Below are 21,810 nucleotides of genomic sequence, written 5' to 3'. Positions count from 1 at the left end.
CGACCGTGGCTCAGGGGTTTGGGAATCGCATCTGTAACCGGAAGGTCTCCGGTTCTATCCCTGGGCTCTCTGTCCTGGTCGTTGTGTCCTTGGGCAAGACACTTTAACCTACTTGCCTACTGGTGTTGGCCAGAGGGGCCGATGGCGCGATATGGCAGCCTCGCTTCTGTCAGTCTACCCCAGGGCAGCTGTGGCTACAACTGTAGCTGCCTCCACCAGTGTGTGAATGTGAGAGTGAATGAATAGTGGCATTGTAAAGCGCTTTGGGTGCCTTGAAAAGCGCTATATAAATCCAATCCATTATCATCTAGTTCTGATTCTGGTTCTGTCTTGGTTAAATCCTAAGTGGTCCTGATTTCGAACTGTTGTAGTCCTGTTTTAATTCCGGATCAGTTCTGGGTCTGGTTGAATTGGGGTTTAGTCCTCGTGTCTTGATGCAGCCCCAACTTTGTTCCGCCTTGCTGCTTAATTAAAAAACTAGTTTAAGGTGTCCTGCATATGTGATATATATTTTTCCCTATATGAAGTAATTCTTTTTTGAACAAAACTCAAAACAGTGTGCGTGTGGTCATAAAAGCAGGAGCAACATCACAAGAAGCAGATCTTCCAGATAGGTTGTATCTGCAATAAAACACTACAGCCCCCCACCCAGAACCTCGAGAATCTGGGGGGAAGGACAGTGGAATTCCTTTCATCAGAGTTGGTGTAACGGGTGTATTAAAAAATAATTTATATTTCACCAAAGATCCATCCTGCAGTGTTATCTCGCTTTGTCAGTATTGGTTATGTATATGTGTTTATTTATATATGTTTATTTTCTGTATTTATATTTTGGGAGCTTTTATTTTGTTTGTGTGACCTTTGACTTCCCACGAAGTCACTTCCTGTAGCTGCGCGCTATTTTCCTCAGTCGTCCCCGCTGAGGAGAGGTGAGCGTACGCTAGTGTTCTCAGTTACAGAGCGAATAAACACAGTTAAAGTAACTAAAAGTAATTCAAACACTGCTCGTTCCCTTTGTGCATTTTGTCTCATAGTTCTGTTTGATGTTTTAGCGTGAATTATTGTTTGTCTGTCGAGTACAGCACTTTATTGTAACATGCTAGTTAGCATGTCTCAGATGAGAGCATAGGAGCATGCACGTGGCTTCTCATGTGGTCCGCTATCCTTCTCTCTCCCTTGAAGGTGTTCATGCAGAAGTCCAGTAAAGTGAAGTTGCTGTACTGTTTTGTTTTTATTTTAAACAGGTATGTGAGCTCCCTCTTTTATTTTTGTGTCATGTGAACTGGTTATATCTTCTGCTTGTTTGTGATTCATGTTCACTGTTTCAACTTACTGTAAATATGTAAAATTGCCACTGGTAAATGAAGTCTCCCTAAAGTATAATTTTGTTGATGAGGTAATTGTCACTATATGTTCACGATGCAGTGCATTTTTGTTTGTTATATATGAATATAAATACATTTTAGCAGTATTATTTGGTAATTGGATTTGTTGTAATGTTGCACCTCAGTCGTCGAGAGGCCCCGCTGAGGAGAGGTGTTCATGCAGAAGTCCAGTAAAGTGAAGTTGCTGTACTGTTTTGTTTTTATTTTAAACAGTTCTGGGAGAATAAATCCACCCAGCTGGCAAAGTGAGAGCTGACTCCTCTGGTCATTCGCACAACACAACGCAGAGAACTAACAGCAATAAGAGTTTAAGGCCAGACCGGCTACATTGGCAAGCATAGAAATGACAACATTTAACAATTCACTCTAACAGTACGTGTTACAGAAATGTAGCAGTGACAATAATATTGTATGCTGTAATCGTACTGGGCAATTAATGATACAAAAAAAACCCTGTTTTATCCTGTGAATAAAAGTATATGTTTTTGTCAGTGTACCATGGTAATAACAGAAGCGAAACGCAATTTTGTGTCAGGAAATTCACTATTTACGCGCAATAAACAAAGGAGCAAAGCGCGACAATTTCTGTTCAGCGCCAGACTTGCTTGTAAACAATATCACCAATTATGTTAAGAAAAATGACGCATTAACTACAACAGCAGACTGACCTCTGTGGAAATGCTTGGAGCAGACTAACATGTGAGCTGGAGTGGTCTGGGACGTTATATTTGGTCTTCGAACGCCTGCAATCCAGGCCATCCGTGGCTCTTTGTTACTTCGGAAACATGGCTCGAACAATTTCTCTTCAACGACGTAATCCGATAACAACCGAACTCTTTATCCGTCGGCTTCCTGTGGCTGTCATGCCACCGGCTATTGCAGTTTTTTTTTTTCATCATTGTTTTTATTGCAGATTTTCCTTTAACACGACAGTGTCTTGACATTAGACACAGAACAACAAAACAGCACAAACACAAAACGTACACAACAGCTCTTAAATAAGGCATAATACAAGATACAAAATACAAAATATAACATACAAGAGGTGGTGAGTCAGTCTTACAGCGCCCGGGTGGTGATCATGTGCATAGTAGTCCTTTGAATAAGATAGCGGAAAGGTCCGGTCCAATATAGTCCAAAAAGGGGTGCCATATCCCATAGAACTGACCCACACTGTGGTGTATAACGTGTGTGAGGTATTCCAGAGGAATCAGTTCAAAAATTATTTTGCGCCAGCCACAGACAGTGGGAGTCCTATCATTGATCCATTGTAAGAGGATATTTTGGTGGCTGCAAATGTTAGAGTGTTATACAATCTTTTGTTGGCCGCCGCTTTTAGGCGGTCACTTGGAAGACCTAGAATCAGGGATAAAGGGTCCATCTCTATATCAACGTGGAAGATTTTCCCCAGTTCACCTGTAATGTCAGCCCAGTATTCTTGAAGCTTGTAACAGGACCAAAAACAGTGAGTTAAAGTCCCTACATCAGTTTTGCACTTAAGACACACAGTGGAAAGAGAGCGGTTGAAGAGGTGTCTGCGGTGAGGGGATACGTGTAATCTGTGTAAAATCTTAAATTGGATTGCTCTTGTCCGAGTACAAATTGAAATCCTTTTTGCGAGAGACCAAACGGTATCCCACTTATCTTCATCTATGGTTACCGACAGTTCCCTCTCCCACACACCTCTAATCCCCTGCGCATCAGTGGTAGTCAAAGCATTAAGCACATGATAAAATGAACTCAGAGACACCTTCAGCTGTTGCCTAAACAAAACCTTCTCAACATCAGATACTTCAGGGTGCTCAGCAAGGGTTGTACTGTGAGTGATATAGTGTCATATTTGCAAAAAACGAAAGAAAACCTGTCTAGGCAAGCCGTAACTGTTGGTAAGTTGTTCAAACGACATGAGTTCACCACCCGAGAAAAGGTCACCAAGAGACTTAATATTCTTATCAGACCATCGTTGAAAGCCGGGGTCCAAGGAACCCGGAGGGAAAGCAGGGTTATTCATTATAGGGGTAAAGGTTGATGTTATTCTCGATCTTCCCTCAAGACGGCGGGCAATTCGCCACGCTTTTAGGGTGTTGATTGTTACAGGATTTGTACAAAGGGCCTTAATTCCGTTAAAATCATTACAAAATAATAGATCGCTCAGTTTGCATTGTGACAGAGCTGTCTCAATATCCGACCAGATTGAGGTTTTACCCCTAACCCAGTCGCTCACAAATCTTAAATGGGCAGAAAGCTGATACAATCTAATATTAGGTAGATCCAAGCCGCCCCTGGAGCTTGGCAGATGCAACACTGCCATCTTGAGTCTGGGTCTGCGCTTGTTCCAGATGAAAGAGGTGAGCCAACCATTTATGTCCTTCAGTACTCTCTTAGAGAACAAGACGGGGATCATTTGGATAGGATACAATAGCCTGGGCAGCATATTCATTTTGATCAGGGCAATGCGTCCTAGCCAGGAGACAGGAAGTGACGCCCACCGCTCTAGGTCCTGTTTGAGTTTGCCAAATAAGGGTGTGAAGTTGGCTTTGTACAATTGGTCGAGAGATGGGGTAATAAAGATCTCCAAATACACAAATCCATTAGGAGACCATTTAAAAGGAAAAGAAGGAACAGTAGCCGGCATTGTGAAAAGAGTACCGAGAGGCATGGCCTCTGACTTAGCCAAATTGATTCTATAGCCAGAGAAATGGCTAAACCTGTCAATCACCTCAATGAGACTGGGTACGGATGTTACAGGGTTAGTCAAAAGAATCAAGATGTCGTCCACGTATAAGGTTATTTTATGACACAGCTGTCCAATCTCTAAACTACGTATTGTGGGCGTCGCCCTTATGGCCTCAGCAAGAGGCTCTATGGCCAGAACGAATAGAAGGGGCGATAAGGGGCAGCCCTGCATAACTCCCCTATGAGTGTTGAAGTAATCAGACCTAAGTCCATTAGTCAGGACTGCTGCATGTGGATTATTGTAGATAACTTTGACCCATTTTATAAAATTCTCCCCTAAGCCGAATTTGCCCAGAGTATACAACAAATAAGACCACTCAATTCTGTCAAATGCTTTCTCCGCATCGAGAGAAAGCACCAGGCCGTCAATAGATTTTTGCTTGAAAGCTACAATAGCGTTCAGTAAGCGTCTAACATTGGTGGCTGAGTTTCGACCCTTTATGAAGCCTGTCTGGTCCTCCCTTATCAGCACAGGTAAAAAAAATTCTAAGCGGGAGGCCAGAATTTTAGAAAGCAGTTTCCTATCCACATTCAAGAGGGCTATAGGTCTATAGGATCCGCACAAATCAGGACACTTCCCTTTCTTTAGAATTAGGGAAATGTTGGCTTCCTTCAGTGTCTGTGGGAATTCACCCGTAATGAAGGAGTGGTTGAACATATCAAGAAGCGGTTCCACAATAATATCCCGAAACTGTTTATAAAATTCACAACAGAAGCCATCAGGCCCTGGTGACTTTCCACTTCGTAGTGATTTAATAGCCTTAAACACTTCGGTCTTAGTTATAGGGCTGTTAAGGGCAGTCTTCTGTTCCTCTCGGCTATTGCAGTTAATAATACAACAGCTTCTTGCCATTTTTTGTGTACCTTTTTATCGCTGTGTAAATGATTTAAATTGAAAGCCTGCGTGCGCTAGTACCTCTTGCCATGAGTTCCCATAATCCTTTGCAGTTTTACCCCTGAATGACGTCACATTCTCAATCTCTATATGATATATGGGGTGCTTTTGTCTGGACGTGCTTCCCATCCAGAGCTCCACAGCAGAGAAGAAAGTTCCAGAGCTCCTGGAATCCCTCTGCAATGGACCGCTGGCACTGGCACTTTGTTAGTGTTACAACAACAGTCCCCATATGGAAAAGAAATAGTAAAAACTTACATGATTTACTCATGAAAGTGGCCACTTTCTCATTACTTTCATATATTGTTTTAGTAAGTATCCAAAACATACAAGTTTCATTATATAATTTTTCAAGGGATCTTATATGTGTTTTCACTCAAGTTCCACACAAGACAGATACAAACTTTTTAAGATTTATATGTGTCTTTTCCATATGGGTCATACCCCCGAGGTATCTAAACTTAAGTAAGGAATGTGTGCACTTTTTACACCTCTGACTAGCATTTAGTGGTCCCTTTCAAACATATTTGATTTTTGCTTGTTATTGAACAAAGTCACTTCACTGCTTTTCACTATCTGACATCAATGCACATTGTTCCATTTACTGCATATTGTGCTTTATTCATGTCTCTCATTTCACCTGCATCAACATTGTAAAGTTTGTCACAAAGAGATTTATACTTTTATAAATACTAATACTCTCTATTCCTTTTTTTTTTTTTTTGCCTGTCCCATTTGGTTCTTTAGCCATCAGAATTGTTGTCTAGAGACCAACAAGGATACCCAGTGGATTTACTTTGCCAAATGGATCATCGTGGCATTGCCGTATTGGTCCATTTGATCGACCTTTGTTTTTATTATTTATTTTGTTTTATTTTCAGTTGTTACAGACGGGACAGACATGAGTGAGGGATAGGAAAGGGAGAGAGAAAGAGGAAGGAAAGGAAAAACAGAAGGGGAGAGGGACAGTGAGAAAGGAGGGGAGAAAAAAAAATCTCCTGGATCACCTGTTGAGAGAAGAAGAATAGAAAACAAGAAAAAAAAAAAAAAAAAACCCAAAACAAAGCAACATACTAAACACAACACCATCGCATTAATCTAGCTAAGTGTAAACAGCAGTAAATATTAAATATTCAATGTTGTTGTGCAGCACGCAGGACAGACAGCGCACAATGTGCTTTGAAGTAGCAGCCAAGAAAGGTGTAATTTAAGTCTACGAGCAGTGAACATCCGTGTGCATACCTGTGTGGATCAGCGCGCTTGTATTCAAATGGTTTCCACATGTAATGGTCTGCAAGAGGATGTAGCGAGCCATAGCCCCGTCCCCCAGGGCATGAAGCAGGCATGGAGGAGATCCAGGCCCCAGACATCCAGAGGCCCCAGAGCACGAGAGCCCAAGGAGGACCACCGGAGGGTCATCCGTGCCACCTTCATGGGAAGGGCTGAGGATCCCCAGACGAGGCGTCACCCAGTAGCCACCGAGCAGAAACTAGAGGGGTTGCACCGGCGTGCCCGCCGGCTCTGCCGGTAGCCAGCTGTGCCAGAGTGACCGAGCTGCAGGCCCAGAAGCCGGAGGCCCGAGGGCCCCCCGCACCCCGGAGGAGGCCTGACCGAGCAACAGGTGCCAGGCCCCGCCAAGTAGCCCCCGGGAGTGAGCTGGTACATACCAGAGCGCCCAGCCCCGGACACCAAGAACCACCAACGTACGACCCCTGAGAGCATCAGTCACCGGCAGGGAGTGTGGTGAGGGGAGATAGGCCTTGGAGGGCCTGGGAGTTCCCAGAGAGGTGGAGTCTAAGACCTGACCTGACATATAGACACAGACAAACAGGCACACACAGACACAAACATGCATTCTGACACAAACACTCAGCACTCACCCAACGTAAGGACTGACATAAATGGACATGTACACACAATCACACTCCCCAAACATACTCTACACCCCGGGCCCAGGTACCCTCGCCCCCAGAGGGGGAAACAGAACCCAGACCCAAGAGATGTTACCCTTCCCCCCAGGGTGGAGGCAAGCAGACCGTCCCAGGCTCCGCAGCAGCAGGGAGGCCAATCGGACAGCCAACATCTCCTCCCAGCCCCCCCGCCCCGACGGCTAGCAGAGAACGGGGGTGTGTGAAGACCCCATACCTCCCTCCTCCCGCTCATGTGTAGTGTTGCTGCGTGTTGTTCTAAAGCATACGTGTCAAACTCTGGCCCGCGGGCCAAATTTGGCCCGTAGCCTAATTACATTTGGCCCGCGAAGCCATACAAAATTACTATTAGAGCTGGCCTGCTGGTATTATACAGTTCATGTACTGCTAATATTACAATTCCCAGAATGCTCTGTTGGTGTTTTGGCTGCAAATACAATTTTTATTTAAGAAATGAATTCCACTGATGTGTTATTTAATTGGAATTTCGATTTTGCATGTGTGCAATATTAAGTTATATATACGTTTATATAAGTTATATGTATTGTTTAGTATTAAGCTTTGCTTGTTCCATACTCAGTTTTTCAGCAAAACTTGTTTGAGTCCATAAGAAAAGATTCCTTGTTATATTTGGAGGAAGATTTTTTTTTCAATAAATATTAATGTTAGCCCGCGACTTTGATCCAGTTTTGAATTTTGGCCCACTGTGTATTTCAGTTTGACACCCCTGTTTTAAGTGCATTTAAAACAAGGGAGAGCATGCCAGAGAGCAGCAGGTGTTAGCACGGCCCCTCCCGAGAACCCTCAATGTCTACATGGATTTAAAATTGAGAGGTGGGCACCAGCGCCAGAGGTAGGTTGGAGTACACAGACCATCCACTGGACGCCGTTAACGTGCCCACCCTCAAGGCCCTATATATATGTGTGTGTTGTGAGAGTGTAAGTAATGTGGATGTCTAAGTTGTGAGATAAAATTGAGGCACAGGTGGCCAGAAGGGGACAGAGGGGGGGGAACGTCTCCCCTGCACCCTCGTGACACACCCGCACCCCAAGGCCCTACCTGTGTGGGTGAGTGTGGTGGAGCGGGAAGAGGGAGGTAGCCGGGGATGGGGAGGAAAAGGAGGGAGGGGAGGATGCGCCTCCTTAGGGCTAGCTCCCCCGCTGACCCCAGTAGGCACCCCCGTCCTCTGGTACCCACCAAGGCAAGGGAGCCCAGGTCCATCCAGCCCGGGGCCTACGGTAGCACTGCCAAGCCCCACAGGACCCGGGGCAGCCCACCCTACCCCACCGCAGAGGAAACTGTACCCACCCCAACATTCAATCGTCTCCCAGACTACACAAGATGTTTACCCAAGATGGCGCCGAGTATGGCAGCCTCGTCGCAAGCTCCCCCAAGCAACAGCTTTTTTCTGTGTTTAATTTTACTTTCCCTTCATTTTTTCGCGAGTAGCACATGTCTCCTTGTGTACGACCGACAAACCTTACTGGACATAAAAGACGGTCTTTCTTATAACTTTCTGGAGTTCAAGTTTTGCAACACGGACCCTCCGTTCGCAGACCCCCCATTCATCTCACCTGAGACGCCTTTGTTCTCTGGCCCTGGAGGCCGCAAACACTGACACAGAGGGAGAAGATCTGGCGTTCTGGTTCAACTGAGACGGCGCACTAACAGACCACCGTTACCCAGTTTATTACTGGCTAATGTGCAGTCTCTGGAGAACAAGCTGTGCGAGCTTCGGGCACGGATCTCATTCCAGTGAGAGATGCGGGACTGCTGCGTGATCTGCCTCACAGAAACCTGGCTATCGGACAAGGTACCGGACTCCGCAATACAACTACCGGGGTTCTCCGTGCATCGCGCGGACAGGTCACAGGATCTTACTGGGAAAAGCAGAGGCGGTGGTGTGTGTTTCATGATCAACAACAGCTGGTGTGATTATGCGAACGTGCACCCGGTCAAATCCTTCTGCTCACTGGACCTGGAGTACCTGATGATTAAGTGCCGGCCATTCTGGCTACCGAGGGAATTTACAGCAGTGATTATTACGGCTGTTTACATTCCCCCACAAGCCAACACTGACCGAGCACTCAGGGAACTGTACAGCGCGATCAGCAGCGAGGAAACCGCACACCCAGAGGCAGCGTTTATCACAGCCGGGGACTTTAATAAGGGAAACCTGAAGAAAGTTTCACCCAAACTCCACCAACACATCCACGTCAACACTTGTGGAGACCGGCTTCTCGACCACTGCTACACCTCTTTCCGGGATGCGTACAAAGCCCTCCCCCGCGCCCCATTCGGCCAATCAGATCACCGCTCCATCCTGCTCCTGCCCTCCTACAGGCAGATGCTGAAACAGGAAGCTCCAACCCGGAGGGCGGTGCACTGTTGGACGGACCAATCGGAGTTTGCGCTGCGGGACTGTTTTGATCACGCGGACTGGGAAATGTTTCACGTGGCTGCTAGGAACATTGATGAGTACACAGACTCAGTCTGCGGATTTATCAGGAAATGTGTGGAAGATGTCGTCCCATCCAGAACAGTCAAATCCTTCCCAAATCAAAAACCCTGGATTAACGGAGATGTTCGCGCGGCACTGGCGGCACGGAACACCGCCTTTGCCTCCGCGAACACATCGGACTACAAACACGCACATTACCAACTCCGGAAGACGATCAAAGCAGCCAAACGTGAGTACAGGGACAGGGTGGAGCAACAGTTTGACAACCCTCGGAGTATGTGGCAGGGACTAAACACAATCGCAGACTTTAGAGGGAAACCCAGCACACCGCAGACCATGGCCTCTCTGTGTGAGGATCTAAACGTATTCTACGCTAGATTCGACACAGCGAACACCATGAGACCGGACAGTGTGCGCACCGCGGATGACGTCAGTGCGCACACTGTGTCTGAGGAGGATGTGCGGAAGTGCTTCAGGAAGGTGTACGCACGCAAAGCTACTGGTCCGGATGGGATTCCCGGCCGCGTCCTCAAGTCATGCGCCGCTCAGCTGGCTGGAGTGTTCACGCACATCTTCAACCTTTCCCTCTCTCTGTCTGTAGTCCCAGCCTGCTTCAAAATGGCCACCATCGTCCCTGTACCCAAATCCTCCACCATCTCCTCATTGAACGACTGGCGACCTGTAGCCCTGACCCCCATCGTGAGCAAATGCTTCGAGAAGCTGGTCAGGGACTTCATCTGCTCTGCACTACCCGACTCACTGGACCCTCTACAGTTCGCATACCGCCACAACAGGTCCACTGATGATGCCATAGCCCTGACACTACATACTGCCCTGTCACACCTGGAGAAGAGAGACACGTATGTGAGAATGCTGTTTGTAGATTACAGCTCAGCATTCAATACCATCGTTCCCTCGAACATGGACAGGAAACTGCAGGATCTAGGACTGAGCAGCTCCCTCTGCAGCTGGATCCTTAGCTTCCTGTCTGACAGACGCCAAGTGGTCAGACTGGGCAGCATCACCTCATCCCCCATCACACTGAACACTGGTGCTCCACAGGGGTGTGTACTGAGCCCTCTCCTATACTCACTCTACACCTACGACTGCACGGCCACTAACAACTCCAACATCATTGTGAAGTTTGCGGACGACACTACAGTGGTGGGTCTTATCACCAATGGTGATGAGACGGCTTACAGGGAGGAGGTCAGCGCCCTGACCCACTGGTGTCAAGACAACCATCTCACCCTCAACGTCGCAAAGACAAAGGAGAGAGTGAGCAGCTTCCGTTTCCTTGGAGTACATCTGGCTGAGGATCTTACGTGGTCAGTACACACAAACAAAACAGTGAAGAAGGCGCAGCAGCGCCTCTTCTTTCTCAGGAGACTGAAAAGATTCGGCATGAGCCCCCGCATCCTCAGGACCTTCTATCACTGTGCCATTGAGAGCATCCTCACTGGATGCATCACCACCTGGTATGGCAACAGCACCACCTACAACTGCAAAGTTCTCCAGCGAGTAGTGCGGCGCTCTGAACGAATAATTGGAGGTGAGCTTCCCTCCCTCCAAGACATCTACAGGAAGCGCTGCCTGAGGAAAGCGGGGAGGATCATCAAGGACTCCAGTCACCCCAGCCATAAACTGTTCAGACTACTTCCATCAGGAAGGAGGTTCTGCAGCATCCGGTCCCGTACCAGCAGACTGAGAGACAGCTTCTTCCATCAGGGCATCAGACTGCTGAACACGTCATAGACACTCAGCTTCACTACTGGAACTTCAACATTATGCACTCCATACTGTACAGTAATGCCACTGTTTTGCACATGTCTCAACTCTGTATATTTTTTATATATTTTATTTATTGTTTACTCTATTTAATTTGTAAAATATGTGTACACACACACACACACACACACGTAGAAAAATATTTAGTATACACATCCAGAAATGCATATACTATTATATATTCTACATATATTTATTAGTTCAGATGTAGCCATTCTTGTATTTTGCTTGTTTACATTATTGTATTTTGCACAACTCTGTTGCTTGTGAAGCTCGCACACAAGAATTTCACTCACATGTACTGTACCAATGTACCTGCACATGTGATGTGACATTAAAAGTGATTTGATTTGATTTGATTTGATTTGATTTGACAAGACAACAGACACCCAGGTTAAGTTTATTCTCCACCTCTCCTATGTCTCTCCCCCACCTGCAGAGTGGACTCCTGCAAGAATGGAACAACCTCCCCGCCAGTTGAAGAGCCCCCCAGTTAGTCCGATGCACAAAAGGCCCCTTGCTCCAGGGCTAAGCCCCCGTGCACCCACCCGCTCACAACCTCGGTGACACACCGACAAGGACCGAAGCCCCCAAGACCCAGCCAGAGCCCCAGCACGGAGGCGAAGCACCCCCGAACCCCAAACCTCCCACGCCTGCCCCGGATCCACTCAGGGGGAATGACCCATAATGTTTTATCTAGGGGTCTAGATTTATGCCTGTAGTGCACTGCCGTGTAAATAATTTGCATTTACTGAATATGTACTGACTGAGTACCACTGTTCAAAAGTTGAATAAAGAAACAAACTAATTTTTGCCTCTTTTTTTTTTTATTGAAGCCACCTTATAGAACATCACATCAGTTACAATGTAGAATCCATGTCATTTATAGTTTACAAATGACAAAATGTTTACACAAAATCATGAGTGTTTACATGATATCCCCCACTACTATCATTACTTTATTTACTGTATCTTTTGAAAAAATACAGCAATTTTAACAGCACAATACTTAAGAATATTTAACAGGAGCAGGTTTCATTTTTCCCTGTTTTTATTACCACACTGTTCACCAAAACGCAGCAAACCTTCACCATCTTATCCAGAAGGGTCACCTCTTCACTCTCACATGGAAGAAGTAATCTGATTGGCATGGTGGTATGTTTGAAGCAGGTCCCTTGTGTAGCGCTGGAACCCAGTCATGATGTTTCATACATTTCATAGGCTGGTTTGCTGCAATAATGCCAAATAATTAGCAACTCTATAAATAGAAGGTAGTTCTGCAAAATCACTCAGTAGGATGTTTGTACTAATTTGTTATGACCTCAGAGCGCATCGAAAATAAAACTAATAGGCTATAAAGAGTGATATGAACATATTTAGAACTTACCGGAATGAAAATGTCTGGAGCACCAACAGATATTTGGAGATGGAAGAGAACTGCACGTCAGCTCGTCTCACAGCTGCTATCCAGGCTATGTTATATTCTGGTCTCATTCACGACAGACTCCAGAATATCTATTTCCTACCCAACGGGGTAGTAAGTTTTATTAACAAGTCATGTGACTCAGATTGGTCCTCTGCCATGTACAACAGCAACATACAGCCTAACAATCCTTACTTGTGTGACACTCTAAAACGTCCGTGCAGCAACACAATCTATTGTGGAACAAAACATCTTGCAAACAATAATTCACATTATTACAGGCTAGACACCTTCGTTTGGTAACATTGATACACGAGCTGCCTCATGTTGCTTCCAGGTTGGGAAAGAATGAAAACCATTTTCAACCTTATTCTCTTGCCGGTCGTGCTCCCTTTTCACTTGCGCTAGACCCCCAAAATGGTGGATCGGGCCAAAATCCTTTCCACGCACACCCCTGTGGCATCACGCTCCAAAGCCCTATATAACTACATTTAAATTACATGTTGTTGTTTTTCTTTGTTTATTTTCTCTCTTACAGACAAAATGATATGCCGGTGTACTTTCACTGCCCTGTCTGCAACATGACAGTCATACAGCGTAGGGATATGGCAAGTCAATTATTGTCATGTCAGCATTCAGGACTGCTCCTGCTGAACTCTCCGTGGAGCCTGGTCTCCCTCTCGATGTCTTGTCTCCAGCATCTAAACCATTTTCTGAATATTCGGTAGAACATACATGTGCTCTACCCTCTGTGCTAAATGAAACTGCGGCTTGTGGAAAGTCCATGGAAATGAAACGCCCTCACTGTGGTCTTAGTCTTCTTACAAAAAAACTTCAAGGCTCACATGAGGAGGAGGCATTCAAACAGGTCAATAGATGTTTGCCTGGCCTGTCATCTGCTGTGTTTTTTTTGTAGAGGGACTTCTTTTTCTTTGTTTTTCAGTTTGCAGAGGACATGGAGATCTTTTTAAATGTGCTAACGAGCAGAGACTACAACGATAAAGCGATAGATCTTTCAGCCCAATTCTACTTTTTCTGCATAATCCATCATACAAAATGTAATCAAATGGAAAAGTCTCTTTTTAAAACTTGTTTTATTAGTTTTAACCTTTTAACTTTATGCATCAAGCAAAAATTTAATTATATGCAACATTCTCTGACTGGAAGAAATTTGTTTAATATTTAAACCTATTTTCTGCACATTCCAGCACATAAAATAAAATCTTTTTTTGTGTTTACACTCAGTCTTTCAAATAGATGCAAGTAAAACACAGCAGAAAATAAATAAAGTCAAAGACTAGCGGTCCTGTTGCTCTATAATCACCTGTAAAGCAGGAGTGGGGTAGGCGGAGGTTTATCCTGGTGCAGGTGTACCGCAGCGGTCAGTGGAAGAATCCGCGAGTTTCTCTGTGAATTTCCCATTAAGTGGTAGCGCACTCAGTGCTTGCTCGGAAGTTTAGGGTTTTTTTTCGCTGAAAAAGAAGTTTTCTTCTGTGGGATTATAATATTATTTTATGCCATGTTATACCCCTAATTAAAGATTGTGAATTATTATGTAGTTTTAGTTTGCATTATTCTCCTGAATTAGAAGAAGGTGATAACTATTGCATTTGTTAAACTGATTTGCATTACATTAGACTGCTGATTTATTGTGAATGAATGATATTGCTTTATGATGCATTATACTGCTGAGTTATAAGAAATACTGTTTGCAGAAAGTCATCGCCTTATTTGTCTGAGTAGAAGAGAACAGAACATGCTGGAGTTTTCTGCCCCATCTCAGCAGGAGCAGATAAACAGGGAGCCAAGGTCGTAGCTTAGGCGCTGTGTGAGAGAAAGAATGTGAATGTTTAGGCTTTTATGATTAGGTGGGGGCCACTAGAGGCTATAAGAGTTTGATCAATGCTCCACCATTTCGAGATCTGATGCTGTCTGCGTACAGTGTCCATCTCCCACGCGTGTGATCATTAAAATCATCGTTTGACTCAACCCAGCCGGACCAGTGTTGTTATTGTGGTTTTTCCTCTTGTATCCATCCCCAATATTTGAATCCGTAACACTTCCCACGCACAACGGACACTAATGTTTTTGTCACTTTTTATGGAATCAAACTTAAAATAAGGTCAGTACTTCCACACTTTAAACGCTGCACGCTCATACCCTCTCCCACACTGCTATATGATCCACTGTTGATCTGCACACAGCTGTTGTCATGAACGTCGCACTTGCTTACGTCACTGTCGTGAGACATTCTCGCAAAAAAATTACGGTTTTAGTAACGCAGTAACGCAGCGTTCCTACGGGAAAGTAACGGTAATCTAATTACCGTTTTTGTAATAGTAATCCCTTACTTTACTAGTTACTTGAAAAAAGTAATCAGATTACAGTAACGCGTTACAAGTAACGTGTTACTGCCCATCTCTGCAGTTAACCATCTTGGGAAAGAGCAATACAAAACATTCTATTTAAGGCCTGTGACATCAAGATTCAGTTAAACAACAATTATAACTAAACAATTTGAGGTAATGTTAGTTTCTATTAACATTGAATTAGGTTACTGAATTGGCAAACACCTTCCTATTAACATTACCCATTTTACCCCAATAACTAAAGAATTTAGCACTTGCAGGTCAAAACCTTTATTCAAGAGACGCAAAAATAACATTGATACAGTGACTGTCAAAAATTACAGCACTGATCATACTGTGACATCTTGGTTCAAAACAGCAAACTTAGAAATATTCAACGTTCTTTACTTCAACCGAATGAAACTGAAAATACCATATCCACATATGGGATATTTAGACTGTATAACTGTTCACGCTACATCTCTTCACTAGTAAAAGAAAGAAAAATACAAACAGAAATTGAAAAATGCTGCCAAACAGACAAACAGAGAACTTGTACAGAGCAACAGGAAAAACAAACAACAACAACAAAAAAAAACCCCAGCCCTGTCACGTTATCCAGATCTTGAAGAACTACTATACCCTCGATGATGATGCCAACATCATAAAAGTCATTGCCTGGCGCATCCTCTGGAGACAGATGTTCATTGTGGTTTTCTCAATCTGTGCAGTGGCCACAGTCAAGTCCTGGTTAAACACAAAACATTTCTTTAAGATTCCTTTTTAAACTCTCTAAACCAATGCAAGCAACATAGTAAATAGCTATAGCCAAAGAGTGGCCTGCCATGCTGCCATTCATGGTCTAACAGAGTTTCTAAGAGAGAGTGAAAAACATAATAATTTAAAATGCTTTACATTAGTTTTTGTTAGAAAGACACCGGCCCATCAGAAATCCAGGTTATGTCACTCAGAAGATGTTAGAATTTAGACTTTCAGCCTCACAATTTGGTTAGCTGTTGGTCAGTTGGTCATTTTTTTTTCAAACAAAAGCTAATGTAAATATTGGTGGGATTTTCCTTTGTTCACTAGAATGACAAATTTAAAGTTTTTTCACACTGATGTGACCCCTAATACAGGGTGGGGGTGGGGCCTCAAGGGCCGGTGGCTGACTTCACTACCAGGCCTCATGTGAACTTCAAATTATTAAAGACGACTACTGGTCCTAACCAGTCCAATGAGGATCAAGTGGATAACTAAATGCATTTTTAAATGTTGCAAAGCCACAATCTACTCATAAAACACTCACCATGAACTCCTGCACCAAGATGTTGCAATTGTCTTTCACACAGATGTGGAGCACTTTGATGAGGGCCTCCCTTCGAGCATCAATGTCATCCTTAAGTATAACAAAGAAAACAGAGATTTTTGAACTTTTTAGTAGCACATAAGACTTTTTCCACAAACAAGCTGAAGAGATGGATTTTTTTTAATAAACCCATATTGTTAAAAAACCCCACTTAGAACCAAATTTATTTATCAGCTGCATGAATAATAAAAAAACACAATTTCGTTTTAGCTGTCAAAGTCGATTTAACTGAAGTTACGTGTTTCCGGTTACTGTGGAAGTCACGTGTTTCCGGTTAGTGTGAAGTCGCAATATGACGCTTCCCGGTGGTTGCAGCCAGACGCTCTTGAAAAAAGGGGGCGATCCACAGCCGCTCACTTTCTGACTACCAGTTTGTCTAAGGACATTACCTTGTGACGTAGGTGGGTAGTGTCCTTATGAGCATCCTTCCCCTGAATTCAGACACAGCAAATGTTCTGATCCCATAGGAGCGCTATCTGCGCTAATTTTGAAATAACGCACCACGTGATTACGTTGCGCAGCTTAGTCACGTGGCCGCACAGCAAAAAAAATCGCTGCAGAGCTGGGTAAAGGGGGCGGAGCAAAGTGCGTGTGCAGGAGAGGAGTCGAGCAGAGACAGCTGCTTTTTCGTGAAACGGGAGTAAAGTAGTAAACTTACAGGAACATATACAACTACCTACTTTTCAATCGATACCTGCATCGATCTGCCCACCGTTGTCTCTTGGATTGTAGCTTAATCACAGAGTTCTCTCGTTTGTGAGCTCATCTAAAGGTAAGCACGGAGCTAACTTTGATGTGGTTTTAGTTTATGTTGAGTTTTTCTCTAGTGAGAATAATAGATTGCTTACTATACATTGAAGTTAGAGAGACTGTAGCGTTTGTGATTGCTTGCAATATTCTAATATGGCGGTTGCTAGAGGGTAAGAGTACATATAGAAAAAATTATCTTGGAATATGAACAAAAGAATGGAGTGCAGGGCAAGAGAACAGCCAACCCCCACCCCAGGACATGAAGCCACGGGTAGAGCCAGGGGGAGGGTAATCAGCTTTTCTTCTGACAATGCTGTCTGTCTCTTCTCGTCTTGTTGAGAGCTCAGTGGATCTGAGTTCGACTACTCCGCCTATGCTGCACTGTCGATCCACTGAGCGCAGCACACGCTAGCAAGACAGAAGCTAAGCTTGTTGCAACCAATGACTGTGTCACTACCCGATCCGTACCGGAAACCCGATCGGTACTAGTGATGGGTCGTTCGTGAACGAAATGGCTCTTAGAACCGCCTCTTTGACGTGAACGACGCGAGCCGGCTCCTTATCGCGAGTCGTCACATGGTTTTTTTTTTTCCTTTCTCTCAACCTCTCTCTAGCACTTTTTTTCGCTTCACTCCGCACGCGAGCTGTGTGCTTTACGCTGGGAAGAGGGGGGAGGGGCGGTAGTTACACTCAGCACAGGAACAGAGCCAGAGGGAGAGAAAGAGAGCCAGGGACAACAACGTCACATTAGAAAGGTATAGTAATCATCCACAACTATTTTCAGTTGCAGATGATAAAGGATTCAGAAAGTTTATTCATGCAGGTCCATATGACAGAGAATGTGCATGTTCTTTTAGTTTTCATATTTTAATTTATATTTAATTGTGTTGTGGTTTGCAGTGTTTTGTGTTGTTTTACTTTAAATTTGTAAAAGGAAAAAACTGAAAATTTAATTAGTTAAAAGTTGAAATGTGAATAGTTGATTTTTGTATTATATGATTTATTTATTACATTTTATGTGGAGTGAATAAATAAAAGTATATTTACGGTGGCCCCTAGAGACAAAGCACGTACAAACTTAAAATCACGTACGAACTCTGATGCACGTACAAACTCCAAAACACGTAAAAACACGTACAAACTCCGAAGCACGTAAAAACTCAAAACACGTACAAAAGACAACAGAAGTGCTCCAGGATGCTGGGTGCAGTGTTGAGCTTTTGTTACCTAGTGGCTACACAAGCCAGCAAGTACCAACGACCGGATTTGGTGTGTGATAGTAACAGGTAAATGAACATTGTTTTTAAATTATTTGAATATATATGAGTGCCTGTGTATAAATACACAAGCAATACACATATGCTTTCATGCTTTCAATTGTGTAATTTAAGTGATCTAGTAGCTCTGCTTTGGAAGTTCAGTTCATGCTAGAAATGTGTTTTGGTGTTTGTACGTGTTTTGTCTCTAGGGGCCACCGCATATATTTATATATAAACATATATAAATAAAACCACTTTTTTTTACGTTAGTAATTCCTTTTGTGCATAATTTTATATTATTGTTAATAATAAATAAATTAAAGCAACAAAACAACCTGAAGAGCCGGTTCGGAGCCGAAAGACCCGGCTCTTTGTAGTGAGCCAAACCGAAAGATCCGGATCTCTAAAAAGAGCCGGAAATCCCATCACTAATCGGTACCCCGCATGCGCAAATCTTACGTCACTTCCTCTCTTTGCGACATTCAATATATTTGAATGATGCGGTTAGCGCCCAGTTAGCTCCTAGCATTTCTCAACAGCTCTGCCTTCTTTTCGACTGCCCGGGATTCATGCTTTTCTCCTCAACAGAGAGCGTCCCCCGATTGAGCAACAGTGCCGTAAAATAAGAAGAATGGCGCCTAATTACAGAGTTAATAATGCAGACTTTGTAATATCTCACGTGTAGATTCATCAGCCAGATGAAGTGTTTACTGACAATTGACAGTGATAGCGCACATCATCATCACTATTCCAACAATTCTCTCCTCACAGACAAGCATAAACACACTCGACTATCGCTAAATCAGATTTAACACACGTTTGTAATGACGATAATTCAGTTTATGATAGGGTTTTTTCGCTCGGTCAGCAGGTGGCGGTATCCTCGTACACTGGGGAGTAAACTGCCATTAAACGAACAGAAGAAGAAGAAAACATCTGCACATGCGCGGTACGGATCGGGTAGACCCGATTTGTACGGTCAGACTTTACACATGCGCAGTAAGGATCGGAGAGTCTTAACATCTTAACAGATACTCTGACCCATAACTATCGTAAAACGCTACGACCGGAAGTAGAAACCTTTCGCGCATGCGGGGCACCGATCGGGTTTCCGGTACGGATCGGGTAGTGACAGACTGTATAAAACATGGGACGACACGACAGCTCCCCAAAAACGAAGCCAAAATGTCTCTACCGACCCCTGGTGTCTGGCTGCAGTATAGGTCATAAACCCCGCCTCCTCCATGTTAGCGGATGGGACTGGGGTCAGACTATAATAAATTTATTCTCCTCAGATAATTTTTTTCCAAAGATTCTTTCTTTTGTTTTCAATAGTTCTCATCACGCTGATTGATGTCCAAGGGGTCTCCTCTCCCATAAGTCTGATTCTAATTCCTACCGCGGTGATGTTAAATTGGGGTGAAACGTCATCATTACAGCTTTGACTGGCAGCTGCAGTCACGGAGAAACTTGCGTATCTCTGTTCGGGAATAGCAGATAGAGCGAAGGCTCTGAGAGGAGGGCCAGCGTTTACGCTACGAAAACATGACCGAGTGTTTTAACCTGACAGCCTGAGGTGTTCTTCAGTAAACTGGACTACCCGACAGAAGGACCCGAGGCCCTGCTGCACTTTTTCGGTAAGTTAAACGTGTTTGTAAGCTAATCCGTAACTACCGTCCTTAGCTCGGTCCTGAGACCTAGCTAGCTAAGATGAGGACTCGGCTGTCAGGGTTCGTTTAGCTAACCCATGCAGGTGAATGAATTTACCCTGACTAAAGAAATCAAGAGAAACGCTCCGGGCTGCTCAGTCACTAATTACTGTTACTGTACTTTTATTACAAGTATTATACTGTAAAAGCAACAGGCTGCATCCTGCTTCAGCTCCTGTGCAGAGCTGATTATTAAATATGTGCAAACAACAGCATGTTTTCAGTTTCTTGCCACATCTGTAAAGACAGTAACTTTTTTTGAAAAAAAAAAAAAAAAAGCTTGTACCTAGAGCTGGGCGATAGAACGATAACGATATGTATCGCGATATAACTTTTTCTCGATAGAAAAATTAAACTATCGCGATAGACCTCGCCGCTCTTGTCCTCTTAAAAAAAAAAAAAAAAAAAAAAAAGAGGTCAGCCAATCCAAATTAAGTAGCGCAGAGCCGAACCAATCACAGCCGCAGCGTCACGTCACGTGACTTGTTATGTACAGCACAAGTGCCAAGCCGCACATGTGTGTTTGTTTGGGAAGCAGCCAGCCACCGTACCGCCCGGGTAATGGAGGAAATGAGTGTGCCGACTAGAAAAATCAACCGAGCGTGACCGAAGGTTACCGAAAAGAAAACAGATGAAGGTTCCAATGCCGGAGAGATTGTCGAACGGAAGAGCCATAGAAGTTCCGTAGTGTGAAGGTATTTCGGCTATTTCAAGTCTGACAAAAAACAGAGTAGCGTGCACTGTAAATTGTGCCGAAAGCAAGTCTGGAAATACAATAAACTGGTGCATGCGCTACATCCACACGTACCCGGGTATTTTTGAAAACGCAGATTTTTCTATGCGTTTGCACCTTTCGTCCACACGTAAACAGCGTTTTTGGTCACTGAAAACTTTTTGAAAGATTTTTGAAAACTCAGTTTTTGCATTTACGTGTGGACTAGAAAAACGGAGAAAACGCAGCGTCAAAGGTGTGTGCATTTTTTGACGTCACACTGTGCGCCACGTTATTGTTTCGGTGAAATGAATTTCTACAATACTGTTAATTCTACTCTCTGCAGTGTTTAAATGCTTACATATACACACAGTTACTGTCCCTCCACACATACGACTCAGTTCTGCTTCTATGCCCCAGCTTTGTTTACTTTTTCCCACCGAGGCATCTATACTTCTGATTGGCCAACATTTCTGCACGGTTAGGAATCTAGCGCCACCTGCTGCTTTGGCATGTTCATAGCAGCATTTTCCTTCATTTCTGCCTTTATGTGTGGACGGGATTATTTTTTAAAACGAAAACGGAAAATCTCCGTTTTCAAAAATACGTGTGGACGTAGCCTCAGTCTCTGACTGGAAGCGCTAATTCGTCATTCGGCTTTTGTCAGACTAAAGTAACTGTTAAAACTGTTTGAAAAGCTCAGCTATACAACAAGGAGAGATTGAGAATTTCCTTTTAGTTCTCAGTTTATTTGATATTGACAAAAGTTAGTTTGTTTTACAGAAGAACAGACAAAATTGACTAAGATTTATTTTTAGAATTAATATTTTGTTTCTAAGTGGAATTGACAATTTAGTAGTCTGTTTCGTTTGTTCTATTTTGAAACTTAAACGCTTTAGCGGCTGCCTTTTGTGTAGTTTGTAATATTTGCCTTTATTTATCTGAAAAAGTCTCATGTTCCTTAAGTACATCTACCCTGTTGAACTTATTATGGGAAATAAATATTTAAATAAAAACAAGCTGCTGATTATTTCACATTTTACTTGTGA

The 21,810-nt window shown here is 43.8% G+C and overlaps 1 protein-coding gene and 1 long non-coding RNA gene across 2 annotated transcripts in view; both read left to right on the top strand.

The window, feature by feature from the left end:
- Nucleotides 1-515: 515 nt before the first annotated feature.
- On the top strand, nucleotides 516-1,634 carry LOC113011246 (uncharacterized). Its single transcript, XR_003270496.1, has 2 exons — nucleotides 516-1,182; nucleotides 1,537-1,634. It is a non-coding gene; the product is annotated as an uncharacterized LOC113011246 (long non-coding RNA).
- Nucleotides 1,635-16,757: 15,123 nt separating this feature from the next.
- LOC113010548 (zinc finger protein 227-like) overlaps nucleotides 16,758-21,810 on the top strand; it is a 15,538-nt gene continuing 10,485 nt past the window's right edge. The window contains exon 1 of the mRNA XM_026149655.1: nucleotides 16,758-17,103. The gene's annotated coding sequence lies outside the window, so the exon portion shown is untranslated. The remainder of the gene's footprint in view (nucleotides 17,104-21,810) is intronic.

Source organism: Astatotilapia calliptera, chromosome 3 (assembly GCF_900246225.1).
Source record: "Astatotilapia calliptera chromosome 3, fAstCal1.2, whole genome shotgun sequence".
Classification (NCBI taxonomy): Eukaryota; Metazoa; Chordata; class Actinopteri; order Cichliformes; family Cichlidae; genus Astatotilapia; species Astatotilapia calliptera.
Note: the sequence above shows the minus strand (reverse complement) of the source record. Positions and strands in the feature narration are given on the sequence as shown.